Source organism: Mustelus asterias, chromosome 5, assembly GCF_964213995.1.
Source record: "Mustelus asterias chromosome 5, sMusAst1.hap1.1, whole genome shotgun sequence".
In the NCBI taxonomy this organism is placed as follows: Eukaryota; Metazoa; Chordata; class Chondrichthyes; order Carcharhiniformes; family Triakidae; genus Mustelus; species Mustelus asterias.
This window is the reverse complement of record NC_135805.1, coordinates 76,650,478-76,668,130: the sequence shown is the minus strand read 5'-3', so window position 1 is coordinate 76,668,130 and position 17,653 is coordinate 76,650,478.

Sequence of the window (17,653 nt, the reverse complement as noted above, 5' to 3'; positions counted from 1 at the left end):
GTCAGAGTCATTTATTCCAAAAATAATCGAGGAAGGTCTTCAATCTCTCTAAGAATATTTTCACTATTCAAACTGAATAATTCTGGGGAGAAAACACATCCTGTCTGACCCCCTCTTTTAATCTTCACAAAATTGCTTCGCTCATTCTCAACAGTTATCATTATAAATAAAATATTTGCATGTATAAAGTACCTTATCAGATCCTGGAATGTCCTCTAAGCTTTTACAAGCACTGTATTACATTTGAAATTCTATTGCTATGTAGTTAAGTGCAGGAGCCAATTTGTCCACAGTTAGAACCACAAAGAGCATATTACAGAATGATTAGATAATCTGTTTCAGTGATATCGGTTGAGGGATAAATTTGTCAAGGACATGGGGTGAGTTTCTTGCTGTTTTTCAAATCGTGCCATTGGTTCATCTGCATCCACCCAAGCAATTGGTTGAGCCTCTATTTAATGGGCCTATATTATAAATTGGTATAATAAAAATACAGCATTTAGATCTCTGTCAAAATAGATCATTAAGTGATGCAGATAGGCAATAATTTTCTGAGGACACACTAATGGTGAAGGACCTTGCTTCCCAGCAGCATGTCAGAATCTGTCTCCCCATTATGTACCAAATGATTACAGAATTTCCAAATTGCAAATGGTTTTTTGATTAAACTTCATAGAGTTGATTCCAAGTGCCAGTACTCATAGAACATGCATACCATATGTAGAGCTCGTGATTTCCATGCATTAATGTTAATGGACCAAAAATTATAGGTTGTGCAACCATTTTTTTCTCAGTAACTGAAATTTTTAGTGTCCAAAATAAGGTTTTGACCCCAAACCATCAAAAAGTACATATTTCACAACAATGATTAAGTTTATCCATTATTTTTCCCTTTTGTTCCTTTCTATTAGATGGCCTCTGAACAGTTGAAGAGAGTAACCAAACATATCCATGTATTCTGAGCACGTGCATTTAGTAGAATTTCACAGCCCTTCCAACGTTGAAGTGGTGAGGCAGCTGAGGACGGTGTGTGGTGATCTTCATTTATGTTGATGATCCGTGCAATAATTTTCCTACATCATTTACTTTTAATTCTTCTATAGGGTAGCTTTGTTTATGGTGACTGAACAGTCAAATGCCATTTTAATTCATAGCCCCTTAGATTTAGAAAACAATATTGCCTACCCTGCACAGTCTTCAACATTCTTCAACACTCAGCATTGCTCACCCATCCTGCTTCTGTCACACCACCTGGTGGAGATCTGAGGAAATACTTGGCTCATGGTCTTTTTCCTGATGTCACTGTACCTTTTCTGATCTCCGAGTCATATAAAATGCTCAGAATAAGTTCATAAGTTCACAAACTATAGGAGCAGAATTAGGCCATTCGGCCCATCGAGTCTGCTCCACCATTTGATCATGGTTGATATGCTCCTCATCCCCATTTTCCTGCCTTCTTCCCATAATCCTTCAACCCATTACCAAGTAAAAATCTGTCTAACTCCTCCTTAAATTTACTTATTGTCCCAGCATCCACCCCACTTTGGGGTAGTGAATTCCACAGATTCACAACCTTTTGTGAGAAGTCATTTCTCCTCAATGTGTTTTAAATTTGCTACCCCTTATCCTAAGACTATGACCTCTCATCCTCGAATGCCCCACCAGCGAAAGCATCCACTCCATGTCCATCCATACCTTTTATCATTTTGCATACCTCAACTTGATCTCTCCTCATTCATCTAAATTCCAGAGAGTATAGACCTAAACTGTTCAATCTCTCTTCATACGACAAACTCCTCATCTGTGGAATCAATCTAGTGAACCTCCTCTGAACTGCCTCCAATGCCACTACATCTTCCCTCAAATACGGGAAGCAAAACTGAGCACAATACTCCAGATGTGGCCACACCAATGCCTTGTATAATTGCAACAATATTTCCTTACCCTTATATTCTATTCCTTTAGCTATAAATGCCAACATTCCATTTGCTTTCTTTATTACCTACTGTACCTCCATGCTAGTTCTCTGCAACTCATGAATGAAGACACCTAGATCCCTCTGCACTGGAGCACCCGGAAGTCTCTCCCCATTTAGATAATGTCACCTTCCCATTTTTCTGACTAAAATGCACAATCTCACCCGTTCTGTCTCTCTCTTTTATTGTCTGGTAACTATCTGCCGCATCGCTAACCTGCACCTTAACCTCCTCCTTCAATTTGGGTTTTCTAATTTCCCATACAACTGAACCCCCCCCCCTATCTACAACCCGAGTTATGCGATTCACTAGGACTCTGGTCCCAGCATGATTCAGATGAAGACCGTCCCATCGGAACAGGTCTCTTCCTCCCCAGTACTGGTGCCAATGTCCCAGAATGCAGATGAAACCTCAATCCTTTTTCATCTGCACTATCTTAAAATAAATATTCCTTCAAAACTCCCTAAGCTTAATACAATGAAAATCAGAGTAGTGTGAGTGGATGGACTGGAGTGACTGTGAGGTATGCTGTCCAATGGAGAATTAAGGCAGCAAAATTTGACTCCATAGTGCAGCTGGTTTCAGCAGCCTGGGAGCTTGGAGTTGAAGAGAATGGCATGAGATCCACCCCCACTGACTTTTCAGAACAACCTGTGCCAATTGCCATTTTAGGACGATAGCACATCTGCATGGAAAGCATGTACAGTGGGTAGATCATGATGTCAGTCAGCATCTAATCCTGACTTGACTGGCAGTTGAACATGTGTTCAGTTGCACGAGGGATGACCGCACCATCAGTTGCCTTTAAAGGGAACATCAGGCAATTTTCAGATAAGGTGCTTTTGACTTTTACTGCTGTAGAGTTAGTGGAAATACTGTGTACTGTGTTGTTGGCATAGCTCATGCAACCTCTTTCAGTCAGAAGGGAGTGGTGCTGGAAGGAGCACTGTAGCTTTGAACAGACAATTGCTTTCAGTCATGGGTGCAGACCCTCATGGGCTACAGCTTAACATGAAGATGGAGCACAGCAGAGAAGAGAAGTTGCTCACAGAGGAAGGAGGAGGGAGCCTCCCAATAAGTACCGAGGGCATCCAAACATTTTTCCCTGGCATCCACTTCAGCCTGAATCAGTAACTGTGGCGGTTACACTTTACCAAGGAGGTGGTCACTGAACTGTGTCACCTCTTCCAACTGGACCTAAAGCAACAAATCGCAGCAAGGATGGCTCAGTCAGTGGCTACCTAGGTCACTGACTCTCACAATTTCTATTTCTTAGATCCTTCCACTCCAGAGGTGGTGACATCCCCAGCATTCCTCAGTTCGCCGTACACTGCTGGATAAGGGAAGTTACTGAAGTTCTGTTTGCAATGTGCAGGCACTCCATTGTCTTCTCTCGAAGCAAGTAGAGGCAGGAAGACTGAACATGGGGTTTTAATGGGATTCCAAATGTGCAAGGAGTCTCAAACTGCAAGCACATGACTATTTAGTTGATACATCCCAATGGGGAGGTGTACCAGAACTGCAAAGGATTCTGCTTCCTGAATGGGTGTTTGACTAGTTACAGATCATCATGCTGTTGAATATTCGCTAGCCTGGCAGTCATTATGATACTTTTATGCTGCAACAGTCAGCCATTCCCACCATCTTTGAACCACCATGTCAACTGAGAGAGTATTTTGCTCTACAACAAGCTCTAACACCTCCTCATGTGGCTAATGACTCCCCCTCTACTATCCAACCAGCTGTGAACTGTGTTCTGACAACAAAAAGCCATGCTACAATCAGGAATGTCATGGGGCAGACCATTGGTGACTTCAAAGAACAAATCCACGTACTGCCTTGACACTCTAGGGGACAGCTACAATACTTGTTGGAACGTATCTCATGATTAGTGGTGGTCTTCTGCACACCATTGGTCAGGTCAGTGTGAGGGTGCATGTCATGACAGGTGGAATCTGTTGACCACCTCAGGAAGAGGATGAAGAAGAGGAAGAATCTGCAACATCATCATCAGTGAGTATCTCATGAGATTCCCGTCTCAAATAAATCCACAGACCAGTGTTGCTCTGGACATCAGCACCGTTCTATCCCTCTGTTATGGACCATTCAGAACTCCTCTTTGTCAAAGCCTTGAAGACATCACAAAACCAACTATTCCACAACACTTTAATCCAACAAAACTCCCAATAATAAATACAATACTCTGCACTTTACCTTGCACATTCCTTTAATGTGTGTTTTGTGGATGCCTTGGTCTGACCTAGTACTTCCACTCAGTTCTACCCCAGTGACTGCAGAATGGCTGGTGGAAGGTTGCTCGCTTTCAGTGGAGGAGACTGCAGAGAAAGGCCTCAGGATGTTTGTTGGACTTGCAGACATGACTGAAATGAAGCCCAGGCCTCAAAACATGGAATCCTCTTCACCACCAGTTTGAACTCAAGTTTCAATATCTGTCCGATAGAGTGATTCCGCTATTTGTACATTTGTACGGATCGCGCAACTCGTCTCATGCCCAACTTTATCAAGTTTTTGCACCCGAAAACAGGTGCAAAGCGATGGTAAAATTGGGCCCATAGTGTGGCTTTAAATCTTTCAGAGGAATGTCTGACAAAGTCTATGTTGCCAGTAACTCCAAGAAATATATTGATCACAACACCAGGAACTCTTCAATACATTCATCAAGTAGTCTCACAACACCAGGTTAAAGTCCAACAGGTGTTTTTGGTAGCACAAGCTTTTCGAGCGCTGCTCCTTCATCAGGTGAGTGTCACCAAAAGCTTGTGCTTCCAAATAAACCTGTTGGACTTTAACCTGATGTTGTGAGACTTCTTACTTTGCCTATCCCAGTCCAACACTGGCATCTCCACATCATTACATTCATCAATCTGACCAAAGCGTTTGGCTCAGTAAATTGCAAGGCTCTGTGGATTGTGCTAAAAGATTTGAACGTTCAAGAAACTTCATCACAATCCTGCAGCTGCTTCATGATGATATGAATGCAGCCGTCTTGAGTGGGAGATCTAAAACAGATCCCTTCAAATTCCAGGCCATGTGATAGTCCCGATACAATTTACAATCAACCTGACAGTAGTTCTTCACCTCATCAAATATCAACTGCCCTCTGGCATTTGCATCACATACCCTCTAGATTGAAAGTACTTTACCCTCAATTGTCACCGTGCCAAAACAAAACTGACTATCAGAGACATACGTGATCTCCAGCTTGTAGATTTGCAAACCACTCTCAATCTCTTTAATTCTGCATAACAGCAATTTGACCTGTTCCTGAATGTTGCCAAAACAAAACTCATACATCAACCCATATCTAGTCAGTCAAACCACACCCTATATATATATTGAAGGAGAGGCTGGAATATATTAAGCACATCATATATCTTGGCAGCCACCTGTCTCAAAAGGCCACCATTGACGAGGAGATCCAGCACCAGATTAGATGCACCAACTATAGAACTATGGCAAACTCCAGCAGTGAGTGTTCAATAACACAGACCTCCCCAAGTCAAAAAAGTCCTAATATACAGAGCAGTTGTCGTCACCCTACTCATATCCTGTAGTGAGATCTGGACTGTGTATCAGTGACATGTAAGAGCACCAGAGAAATTCCATCTACAATGTCTCAGCTGCACTCTCCAGATTCAAAGGGAGCACTGTCAAAAAATGCTAATGTCTGCCTTGAAGCCAACTCCACAAGCATTCAGATAAAACTCAACATTGATGGACAGGACATTGTGTCCAAATGGCCGAATACCACCTACCCCCACCAAGACCTGTTTCATCAACTCTCTGATGGCCAACATTCCAGGTGAGGACCAAGGGAATGCTTCAAAGACATTCTGAATCTCGCGTTAAAGTGCAGCAGCATTGATATTAATGACTGGGAGAAGCTTGCGACTAATCATTCAAAATGGTGATAACTCGTCCTCAAGCCGCATCACTCATTGAGGCATGACATCTAAATGATGAGGCAGAATGGCAGCAGAGAAGGAAAGAAGAGTAAGTTACTCCGGTACTCCAGATCCCACTGCCTGGTGGGGCATCGTGCCCCACTTCTTATAAGAAGTGGACTGTGAGGAAGTGTAGTCACGGTAGCTTTGGAGTCCATTGGCTTTATTGTCCATTTTAGTTGATAGCCTATCTCCAGAAATAGAGACACCAATGTTCAGGAAGGAAAGGAATCAGAGGTGGACCAGATGAATGCAAGGGAAGGGTGGAAATTGGAAAAAAGGTCAATTAAATTTTCCAGTTCGGGGTCCAGAGCAGGAAGCAGACCGATACCGTCATCAATGTATCAAAAAAAAAGTTGAGGGAGGGGCCTGAGTAGAACTGGAATAATGAATGTTCCATATATTCCACAAAAACACAGGCATGGCTAGGAAACCCTATAAGTACCCATAACAACACCTTTTGTTTGAAGGAAGTGAATGAGTTGAAGGAGAAGTTGTTCAATGTGAGAAATAATTCAGTATAGCAGAGGGTGGTGGTGGATGGGAATTGGTTGGCCTTCAATTCAATGCAGACGTGGCGAGCTCACAGACCACCCTGCTGGGGGGTGGTGGTCTGAAGAGATATATGTTCAAGAGGAAATGGTTAGGGCCAGGAAACTGGTTCAAAACATTAACATGTTAAGCAGTCATGAGTCCAGAGTTAAAGTTGCATTCCTCTAGGTAATGTAAGTGACAATTCCCTAATTCCAAATGCAAAATGTGACTTTTCTTGCTTCAATGCTACCTTGTTATAAACTTGCATCACACTATTATTACTGCTTGGATTTCCAAAATACCAAGCTTATGTTTAGTGATATAGAGTATTGGAGAATAATGGATGTAAGTGGGAAGAAGCTGGACAAGGGGGAAAAAATAGAATCAAAGTCAGAAGAATAAGTGAGGCAGAGCCAAACTGAAATTATGAGTCAACCAGGGCAATCTTGTTTATGCATTTTAGGAAGGAGATAGAAGCAGGCTGTTCAAGGTTGGGGGACCACGAGGGTAGAGACAGATCTGCCTTTAGAGCAGTCAAGATAAAGTGTATCTACACACTTATTGCAGAACCCTTTGGTCAAAATAGGCTAGAGTGTTGCCTCACAAATTAAGTACCAGGTTCCTACTTCCAGGATCCTCAACCTCCAGTGGGTTCATATCCAGCTTATGCTAAGTGTTGCATATGCCCACAGCTTTGTGCAAATTACCTCAGCCATGAGATTGGAACATTACGGCCAGGACAGACACTCGTGACAATAGAGGGGACAAGCAGAAATTTTAGGACCTGTGTGTTTTATGATATGGTGCTTTGGCAATGTTCATAAACATTAATACAAAAAAAGAGGAAATTTAGCTCGGAAGGGTGAGCTGATTTCCATGTACATTAAAGTCGGTAGTACTTTTCCTTTCACTTCTGCTGGAGTATTTACACTGGGGCACGATTGTTAATTGCTGGTGGTCCATAGAAATCCATAAAAACCCTACAGTGCAAAAGGAGGCCATTCAGCCCATCAAGTCTGCACCAACAACAATCCCACCTAGACCCTATCTCTGAAACCCCACATATTTATCCCACTAACCTATGCATCCAGGGACACTAAGGGGCAATTTAGCATGGCCAATGCACCTAACCCGCACATCTTTGGACTGTGGGAGGAAACCAGAGCACCCGGAGGAAATGCACGCAGACATGGGGAGAATGTGCAGCAAAACTCCACACAGATGGTGAGCCGAGGCTGGAATTGAACCCGGGTCTCTGGCGCTGTGAGGTAGCAGTGCTTACCACTGTGCCACCATAGCAAGCTTGGGTGCAGATGTGCATTGAAAATTGTGTTCCTGGAGGGTGTCACTGGATCCTGACACCTCCAGAACATGACACAATTTTCAAAGGGAGGGCAGAAGTGGAGGGTGGAGGATTGGAGACATACACACACCTCCAGTTAACAGGTTGATGAGCTCATCAATAGGCCTCAGAAGAGCAGTTTGCAATTTTCAATTGTGAGGCAAGGCAAACATGCAATGCGTGTGACATGTCAGGGTGCAGCTGTTGTGAATGGAGCATGGAGCCAAGAGGGCTCATGGATGCAATAGTTAACGTATTTAAGAGAAATAAAATGCACTTAGTTGCTCAAGGCAGCTACTATCACTGGTACTGAGAGGCTTGTATTTATGAAGTGTGTGGCAGAATTTTTGCAAGGGATATAAGGTTACTGGCATCACTTGGGAAGGTTTGATCAGTAGAAATAACAAGCACCAGCAGAAGAATTTGGGAAAAGGAGCAGGCCACTCAAACATTGGCAGAATAGTGAGGAGAAGCATCAGCACATGCTGTGGTGAGAATTGAACCCAGTTGTCCTGGGTTCCTGGATTAGTAGTCCGGTGACATTACCGTTACACCACCATCTCCCCAGAGATGGTTAAAGAAGAGGATCTAGAACATCAGTGAGAAGGGTGGGGATGAGAAAGAAATAGAGGAAGAGGAGGATGAAGGGATGCCCCAGAGGAGGCCAGCCCAAAGCCTCATGGTCATCAACAAGTTGGCATAGCTACAAGGGCCACACTAATCAATCAATATTTCATTTTGGTGCCTCTGCCCTATGACAGATGATTCAAACTCAACTTCCATCAGAGAGAGAAATTGTCCAACAAACACACATTTGAAGAATCTCATTGCTACCCATAAACCTGAGAATGGGGTCTCCACCTGCCAACATTTTCCCGCATCACAGGCCATGTAACCACAGATTCAGATCACACCTCCCTCCCCTGCACCACAACCTATATTTTAGTGTTGACATCAAGTATTACTGACACAAAAATCTGACAGAGATGATCATCAATGATTATTAAAGGTGGAAAAAATGACCAAACAAATTGAGACAACTTTGCCCAGGTAACCCAAAAAGTACAATTAATGGCATTGCACTTTGTGTTCACATCCACGAGGATGGTGTGCTTCCCCATGTGGCTGAGGCAGCTTGCTCCATTGTCTTTGCCTCCAAATAAGATGCCTAGGGGTACCTATGAAGGGTCATTTACAGGCTGTTGCACCTGCATTTGTCACAGGACCTTGCAGCATGGATGGTCACTCTCTACTCACCTTTCCAGACCTTATCAGATCTTTCCTGATACTGATACCAGTCACCCTGGTCACTCCTCTACAGCTGACCACTATTAGCACCTTTTGATGTCTCTGGGTGAATTTGTTCAGCTGGAGGCCGTGAACATTATTTCTCACCTCTCAGCAACTGCTCATGCCTCAGGGAGGCATCTGAGAATCTTGTAACTGCCTGTGGATGCCTGCCTGTGCCAATGCTGGTCCTCTGCAAGCCCAGTCATGTTTGCTGTTCACCTTTTCAAAAGGGCCTTGGTTACTGGGTCCCACCTCCAGGCCACAGCTAATCAGGTGCCGAACTCACTCCCGGGTCAAGTAGGCTCCTCACATTTTGAAATTGAGTTGCAGCACTAGCACTGATGGAACATGGGGTCAGGATTCGGAAATATTCTGAATATTCATGTTCCTGACCGCAGACTGCAAATCCAGCCTGGGTGTCAGTGTTCAGCTGCAAAGTAGCAATTGCCAGCTTGACATGTTAAAAGGAGTTGTCCATCATGAAAAGCAGTGCTCTCCTCAAGAATATAAGAAGATTTTACTGTGAGCCATTACATTTATCTACTCAAATTTGCATCAAATTTCAGCATGTTTTATATGTTTCTAAATGTAAACATTTGCATGCTTCGTTACACTGTTAATGACACATTTAACATTAAATTGCCACAGGCATGTGATTCATTACACAACCAGTTTACCATTGACAATGTAATGATCCACATGTCATTCACGGTGGAATGATTAAAAAAGGACTTGTATTTAGATAGCGCTTTTCATGACAACTGCACATCTCAAAGCAATTTACAATAAATCTTTCTTTCTCTCTTTTAGTCATTAAACCACCAATGAAATACAGATCAGTAAAATGCCAAAGGCACATGGATCATTTCATTGTCAAGGAACATGCTTCACTACACTGTCTAAACCATATACTTCGCCGCACCTTCAATGGTACGTGGATCATTATCACACCAATCACTGGTCTCCAAAAAGGAAGCAGTTTCATTGAGCAAAAGAACAATATAACGCCAGACCGGTCAACTGATATGTACCGAAATATGCACTGGTCTTGAATTGCTAAATGCACTCTATTCCCTCAATCACAGAGTCTCTTCGCTTAAGACATTAAAAACAAAACTGGCATAACAACAGGCATGATGGACTTAATGGTCTCCTTCCATTCTGTAACAATTCTGTGATTCTGTAGAGACAGAGACCCTCAAGAAGGAAATGAGAACAGTTGGCCAGAAGATCAATTCCTGGAGTCTGGATCCGAGGATCTAGCCATGCCGCATGAAGCCATTGACCTCATACACGTGGTCAACATCAGTGTGTATTAATCATGTGATATCTCCTCCTCTCCACAAGATCTCTGTCTGACTGCTCAATGGACTACACTCTCATCACTCAACCTGAAGCATTCCCTCATCACCAGGACTCACACCGGACATCCAAATTCTCCACCTCACCCTCACACACCATCCAAAGGCACAAACCTCACACACACACCTCTTGCTGCCTCCACAATCCTCCAACTATTCAGCTGTGACATGCTCATCACCCAAACACAGTGCAACATAATTGCTGACATTCTGCCCTCTTGTTGGACCAGATCACCCACAATAAAATGGAGCAAAATAGAGTCTGGAAGGGGAGTAGGATATCTGCATCTCCTGAGCCATAAAGAGGACATGGCTTTTAGCAGAATGGGGCTGCATGTAACTAGGTCCCTGGCATCCAGTGCCACTGAGAACATAGAGAATTACAGCATGTTGCTGTGTAAGGCATTTTGGTATGTTGTCTCTATCTGAGGTGCTGGCTCCATTTTGTTTCTTTTAAATATGTATTATCTTTATACTTGTGTTATAATGTAACCAGTTGTGAGGTGGACCAACATCTTGAGCTCAGAACCAGATTGTAGGAACATGAAACGCGGAGGATATCGGATGAAGATTTCTGACCAAAGACATCAACACTGAGGCTTATATGGAACTTCTGAATAAAACGGAGACCAGACAAGGTCTTGAATTGCTAAATGCACTCTATTCCCTCACACACACACACATGCGGACATTCCATTGGAGTGATGGTAAATCAGCATACACCTCGATTACAGAAACTGATCTAAACAACGGTCTCTCGGATATGTGTGAATGGTTTTCTCCCTGCCTTACCAATCAATCCATTACAGGCAGGTACCTGGAAACACCCGCAGGGAAAGACCAAATGCAAAATGTCTTTGCATGGCCAGGGTGAGATATCAGAAATCCTGTCAGATGACTCGATTTAAGACATTATCCTATATGCTGAGAGACCAGGGTCACAACTCACAAGGACAATGGGGCTGCAGATACAAGGATGACTTGATCAGTCACTAGAAGTCATGTGGAAAAATTTATTCAGTGTACCGACCACCCAGGTATGAACTCCTACATGCGGGTTTTACTAAGCAACGGGTGATGTCAGTATATATGTTTGCTCAGTGGGTTCACAAAGATTTTCCAGATAAAAGTGGAAGTTTGTTTCATGTCATTGATACCGAAATACAGAATAAGGAACTTAAAGGGAAGTGAGATCCCTGATTAAGAATCTTGCATATTTTTGGGATCACGAGCTGGGATCCCTGAAGGACAGAGAAATGACAAAACCAACTATGGATGAGTTAGTCACAACCAATGTGGTGGGGAGGCTGCTGCTGAATGAGGGGTGAGTTAGGGTGATAAAAGCAAAATATTGTGGATGCTGGAATCTGAAACAAAAATGGAAAATGCTGGAAAATCTCAGCGGGTCTGATAGCTTCTGTGGAAAGAGAACAGAGCCAATGTTTCGAGTCTGGATGACAAAGAATCACCCAGACTTGAAATGTCAGCTCTATTCCCTCTTCTCGGATACTGTCAGACCTGCTGAGGTTTCCGAATATTTTCAGTTCTTGTGTGTGAGTTAGGGTGATCCTGGTGGCAGATGATCCCCTAGTAGAAGCTGATCAGTGGACAGAGGGATCCACACGTAATCAATCACAAGGAAAGGCTGTCTGGTTGATGGCCCGTCCAAGGAAGTGCACGGAAATGGAGGCAAACTCCATTAAATTGAGAAAATGCAACAAAGACTGATCAGCTGCAGTGAGCAAAACTATGGAACAGTTAGGACAGGCAAGAGAGAAGAGAGACAAAGAGAGAGAGAGGATCAGGATAGAGAAGTGGAGAGATGGGCAGAACATCCAGAGAACCAATCGGCAGAATTCTATCACCCTGCCCGCCACGGAATTGGAGCGGGCGAGGGGCAGACAACAGAAATGTCCTTTGACCTCGGGTTGAATTTCTGGTCTCGCTCAAGCGAAGCTGTAAATTCCCGCCCAATGAGTCTATAACCTACAGCAGTGTGACCTTTGGTCTGAGAAAGAGACCAAACAAAGAATGAGGGCAAAGCATGCTGAGAGGAATGATATCAGTGCCGCCTGCAGGGCTCACCAGTACGAGAAGACATGGCTTGCTGACCACAGCCACTGTCCTCAACGTATTGAGGTTCTGGAAGCAAGATGACAGCAGCATTGGGGTGTTATTTGCATGTTAAGTGGAACTGAAGCTGTCTTCAAAGAGGAAAAGGAAAAGATGGGGAGGAGTTTGAGGATGGCGAATGGGGATAAATTGTGTCTATGCTGGATGGGCAACATTCCAGTTATCAGGAAGGGAAGTCAAGGAGGATGGCACCAATGTGCCAGAAGCAATTTCAAACTCCAGGTCCCAATCAGCAACAGGGTGGGAGGCTCTAAATCACAAATTTGTTATTCCCTATGCTCACTTTAACACTTTCCTAATTTAAATATCTATAGGAACTCTTATTATCTAACTTTATATTACTCGATAACTTTCACTCATACTCTAGTTTTTCCCTCCTTATCAATTTTTTTTTCATTCTTTGATGTTTGTTGTATTCTTTCCAATGTTCTGACCTGCCACTTGTCTTTGCACAAACATATACTTTTTCCTTAAGTTTAATAATGCCCTCTGGTTGGCATCAGAATGTGCTGTTCTAAGAAACTATCCTGAAAATATTCGATGATCTCCTCATCTGAGCTTTGTCCATATGATTTTCCCAAAAGATATGTGGATTAAAATACCCCATGACAATGGCAGTACCTTTCTGACAAGCACCCATTATCTCTTCTTTTACACTCTGTCCTATCATGTAGTTACAATGTGCATCACTCCCACAAGTGACTCATTACCATTATAATTTCTCATCTCAATCCAAACTGTTTCTGCATTCTAGTTTCCTGAACTTAGACCATCCCTCTCTGATGTGCTAATATCACCATTAATTAACAGAGCCACCCCTCCACCTGTTCTTAACTTCCCACAGAATATGAACCACTGGCATTTTGAAAAAAAGGTCCACTTTTTAAAAACAAAGAGTACCATTTACACTATAGATGCTGATAGTACACAATAATTAATGACTAATTTAAGTATTAAAATTTATACAGGAATGATAAATTTGATTGTTAATTTTATTTTATTTTAATTGAGAACAATATAAATAGGAGCACTTCATTGAAGGCAAACCTCTTCTGTGATTTGACTTGTTAATCTTCATATCAAATACCAGAATTGAAATGCCGCCAGATGGTTGCCTTTTTCTCTCATCCTTTCCTGATGTGATAGATTTCCACTTGTCTCAACATAAAAGTAGAGATCCTACAAAATCTTATATCATCTCAATCTTCTCTCTTCCAATATGGCTTAGTGGTAAAAAAATACGTTCATTGGTGTAATGCTGAGCCATAAAACCTGGATTTGATTATTTGAGTGTGCTGAGTTATCTCATACCAGGCAGATAAAGACTAAAGATGCTGCAATTTGTCTCATTGTTCGGATTGTCAGGACAGAAGAATTCAGCTAAGGCTCCCAAACTTGATGGTTACTGATGATCCCTGTGAGAAAGTGTGCATATGGAGCACAAGTGAGAGAGCTGGCAGCTAGGAAATCTTCAGTCCTGGATGGAATGTGCCATATTGTATCACTGTTATTCTGTGTCACCAGCAATCTATTTCAATTAAGCTACAGGTCATCATCTGTTGTTAAAGCCGAGATGTGACAGAAGGAGACAGGTATTTGTGCAGGTGTGATGTGGCTGTTTAGGCAGGCAGTTTTTTTCATGTTTGTGGACGTTGCTGGCAAGGCCACCATTTGTTGCCCATTCCCAAGTAGATGGTCACAAGATTTGGTTATATAATGCTCATAATTTCATCACTGTGGGTGCTGTTTTGGTTCCAAAAATACTTTCTAAATGATGAAAAGCTAGAAACGATGAAAATCAAAGAGACTCGGGGCATATTGATCATTAAAATGTCCTGAACACAGAAAATAATCAAAAAGGCTAATGGAATGCTGGCCTTTTATTCTCGAAGGTTAGAATACAACATGTAGAAGTTATGCCTCGGCTGTACAAAGCCCTTGTTAGAATATACCTGGGCACCAAATCTTAGGAAGAAAATATTAGCCTTTAAGGGAGCACAATATAGATTTACCAGATGATACCTGAACTCCAAGGATTAAATTACGAGGAAAGATTATACAAACCAGGGTCATACTTCTGTAATTTAGAAGCTTATGAGTAATTTCATCAACGTTTTCAAGATGTTAAGGATAACTGACAGGGTAGATAGAGAAAAGCTGTTTCCGTTAGTTGGAAAAGGCTAGAGCTAATGTGTGCAGTCTAATAATTAGAGCCAGATCATTCAGTGAAATTTGGAAATGGTACTCCACAAAGAGTGGTGGAAGTTTGGAACACATTTTCAAACAGCAATTGATGCTAAATCAACTACTATTTAAAACCTGAGGTTGATAGATTTTGGTTGACCAACAGGTATTTAGGGATTTGAGGCAAAGCAGGACTTGGTGAACAAACCATCAGGGGAGATGGGAGAGGGCATGCAGGAAGACAGGAAACTAGAGAAAGGCACAAGCGCAGGGTTAGTGCAGGGAGGAGCCTAAACGAAGTATGATGAGGGGAAAGGAGAGAACCCTAATGAAAAGAAGTGCAAAAGTTTCACATGCCTGTGAGAGCTGAGGGTGAAGGAGGATATTTTAGAATATTCAGAAAAGATGCATTCCAGTGAGAAACGAGGACTCTAAGGGAAGGATACATCATTTATGGCTAACTAAAGAAGTTGAAGATAGTATCAAATTAAAAGAACATATAATTCTGCAAAGATGAGTAGCAGGTCAGAAGATTGGACAGGATGTAAAGAACAGCAAAAATTAACTGGATGATTAATAAGGAGGGAGAATTTAGAGTAAGTTAGCTAGAAATATGAAAAACAGTAAGAATTCCGACGGGCATTTAGAAAGAAAAATTGCACATTAATGGAGCAAAATCCCTTTCAGTTTATCAATGCTGTAGGCTGTTCTCAGGCAGCTTTCAGCAGCATATGTGTGATCGATAACCCCTTATACATGGGTGAAGCTCGCAAGTCACCAAATCCCACAGCTCTTGCTGCCAGGCTCAGAGGTCTATGGAAAATCTCACAAATTCATCTGCCCTCTTGAACAGCGCATCAGTGACCATCCTGATGTATCTGTGAGTGGCTGCCACATGTGCCGTGAAGCCCTAGAACAACCCGAGAGCTGAGATGACTTTTAAGGATACTGGCATAGGACCATCTCTCATTCCATGAGGGAAATAGGATCATCTCTTATTCCATGAGGGAAATAGGATAATCTCTCATTCCATGAAATAGGATAATCTCTCAATCCTATTTCCCTCATGGAATGAGAGATGATCCTATGACTTCCTTGATAGCCTCCGCCGTCTCTGACACTGCCTCTCGGACATTATTTGTCCACATGTCGCAGACTCAGTTTACATCCTATTGCTCGGCATCTCACTGGCCTGCAACCTTTGCATTGACCACACACAAACTGCTCTGCATCCACCCCACTGTCGTCTCCTCCCACCTCGACTTGACCTCCAGCCAAGTGTTCCTGTTGTCACGGTGATATCCCTAATCTCTTCTAATAGCAGCCTGGTGGTGCCAGCTAGCATTCTTCACTCCCTCTCAGTCACCTTTGACAGTCATTCCATCGGCCTCAAACCACCCTCCATCACTCTTGCCCTTCCTTTAATAACCCTCAACCCTCCCACCTCCACCCTAGAACTCAGTTACCCTGAACCTTCCATTTGAGACCCTTGATCAAATCCATCCCTCCCCACCTCCCTACCCACCCAATAATCTACCTGATGCCAACATTTGAGTTCCTTGAATAGCCAGCACCTGACCTAAAAGGAGGAACTCAGCCTCCTCTCATTGTTCCACTGACCTTTCCCAAATGAGAAAAGTGACTCCCATTTGCTCCTTATCCACCCTGAGTGCCTTGCCTGCTTCATGTCAGCTTTAACCAATCATGAAAGTGAAAGCTCATCTTTCAAGTGTGCTGCTGCCTTAATTGGGAAGTTACCATTTAATCTGGTGAACCTTTTTATTAATTGAGCATTGAGGACATGTTGATGTATTACAAATTGATTGCTGCCACTTACTGATAGAAACTCTAATCCACCTCCAAGCCAGTGCCGATTTAATTTGGAATTTTCATCCTGACGCCAGGAACCTGACACTGGCTTTAGTTCCCATTACTGGTGCCACCATCAAATTCTGCCCATTATCTTTCAGTTAAGATGAGGCCCTGACTGTCTGCTCAGGTGGATGTATAAGATCCAATAATTTGAACAAGAGCAAGCAAATCATTCCCAGTGCCCCACCGTACTGCCTTTGATGCCGTATCCCTTACACCCCCTCCCACCGTCACTCACCCTGTGCAAGGGTCCTTCCATGACTTGAAGCCTCGAGTGACAGTCGTACCAGCCCTGGCCTCCCCTGCATATATACATCTCCATTCTATATTGACATATCTCCAAAATGAGCCCACCAGTTCCTCCTGGCAGTCATTCCTAGAATCCTGCAGCATTTGACCTCATCCAGATGCCCATAAATGCTATCTCATACCAGCATCTATAGTTGTTCTGTCTGCACCTAGTTGCCTAGGTTGTTCTCTCTCTCAAAAACTACAGCCGCTGTCACTGTTGCAGGGGACCATGGATGCTCCTCACTGGTGTGCCGAAAGAATAATCTTCTGCTGACAGCTTGTGCTCTAGTTTATTCCCCACTTTCTTGTCTTCCTAATTATCCCAAACGCCGGTGTTTTTGTCAGTGTTGCCAGGTGTTTGTTGCTTGTTTATCAATGAATGGATTTTTTGAATACAAATGGATGTCTTGCAAATGATTAATAATAGAGCATTGCACAGTGGTCATTATCCCTAGTAAACTTAAATTGGGCTAAAATTTAGACAGTATGCATTGTCTCCTGAAGTGGTATTTCATTGCATACTACATCCACTATAATTTTCAGATTCCAAAGAATTAGTAGTCCTTATGGTATCTAAATAACATTTTTTTTAAATGAAGTCAGATGGAAATGACTCTAATATGGCTAACATTTGAGAACCTTTTTTGGTCATGTTAAGGACATTATCTTAAGGGTGATAAATAATGGTTCCTGCAAATTCCAAGT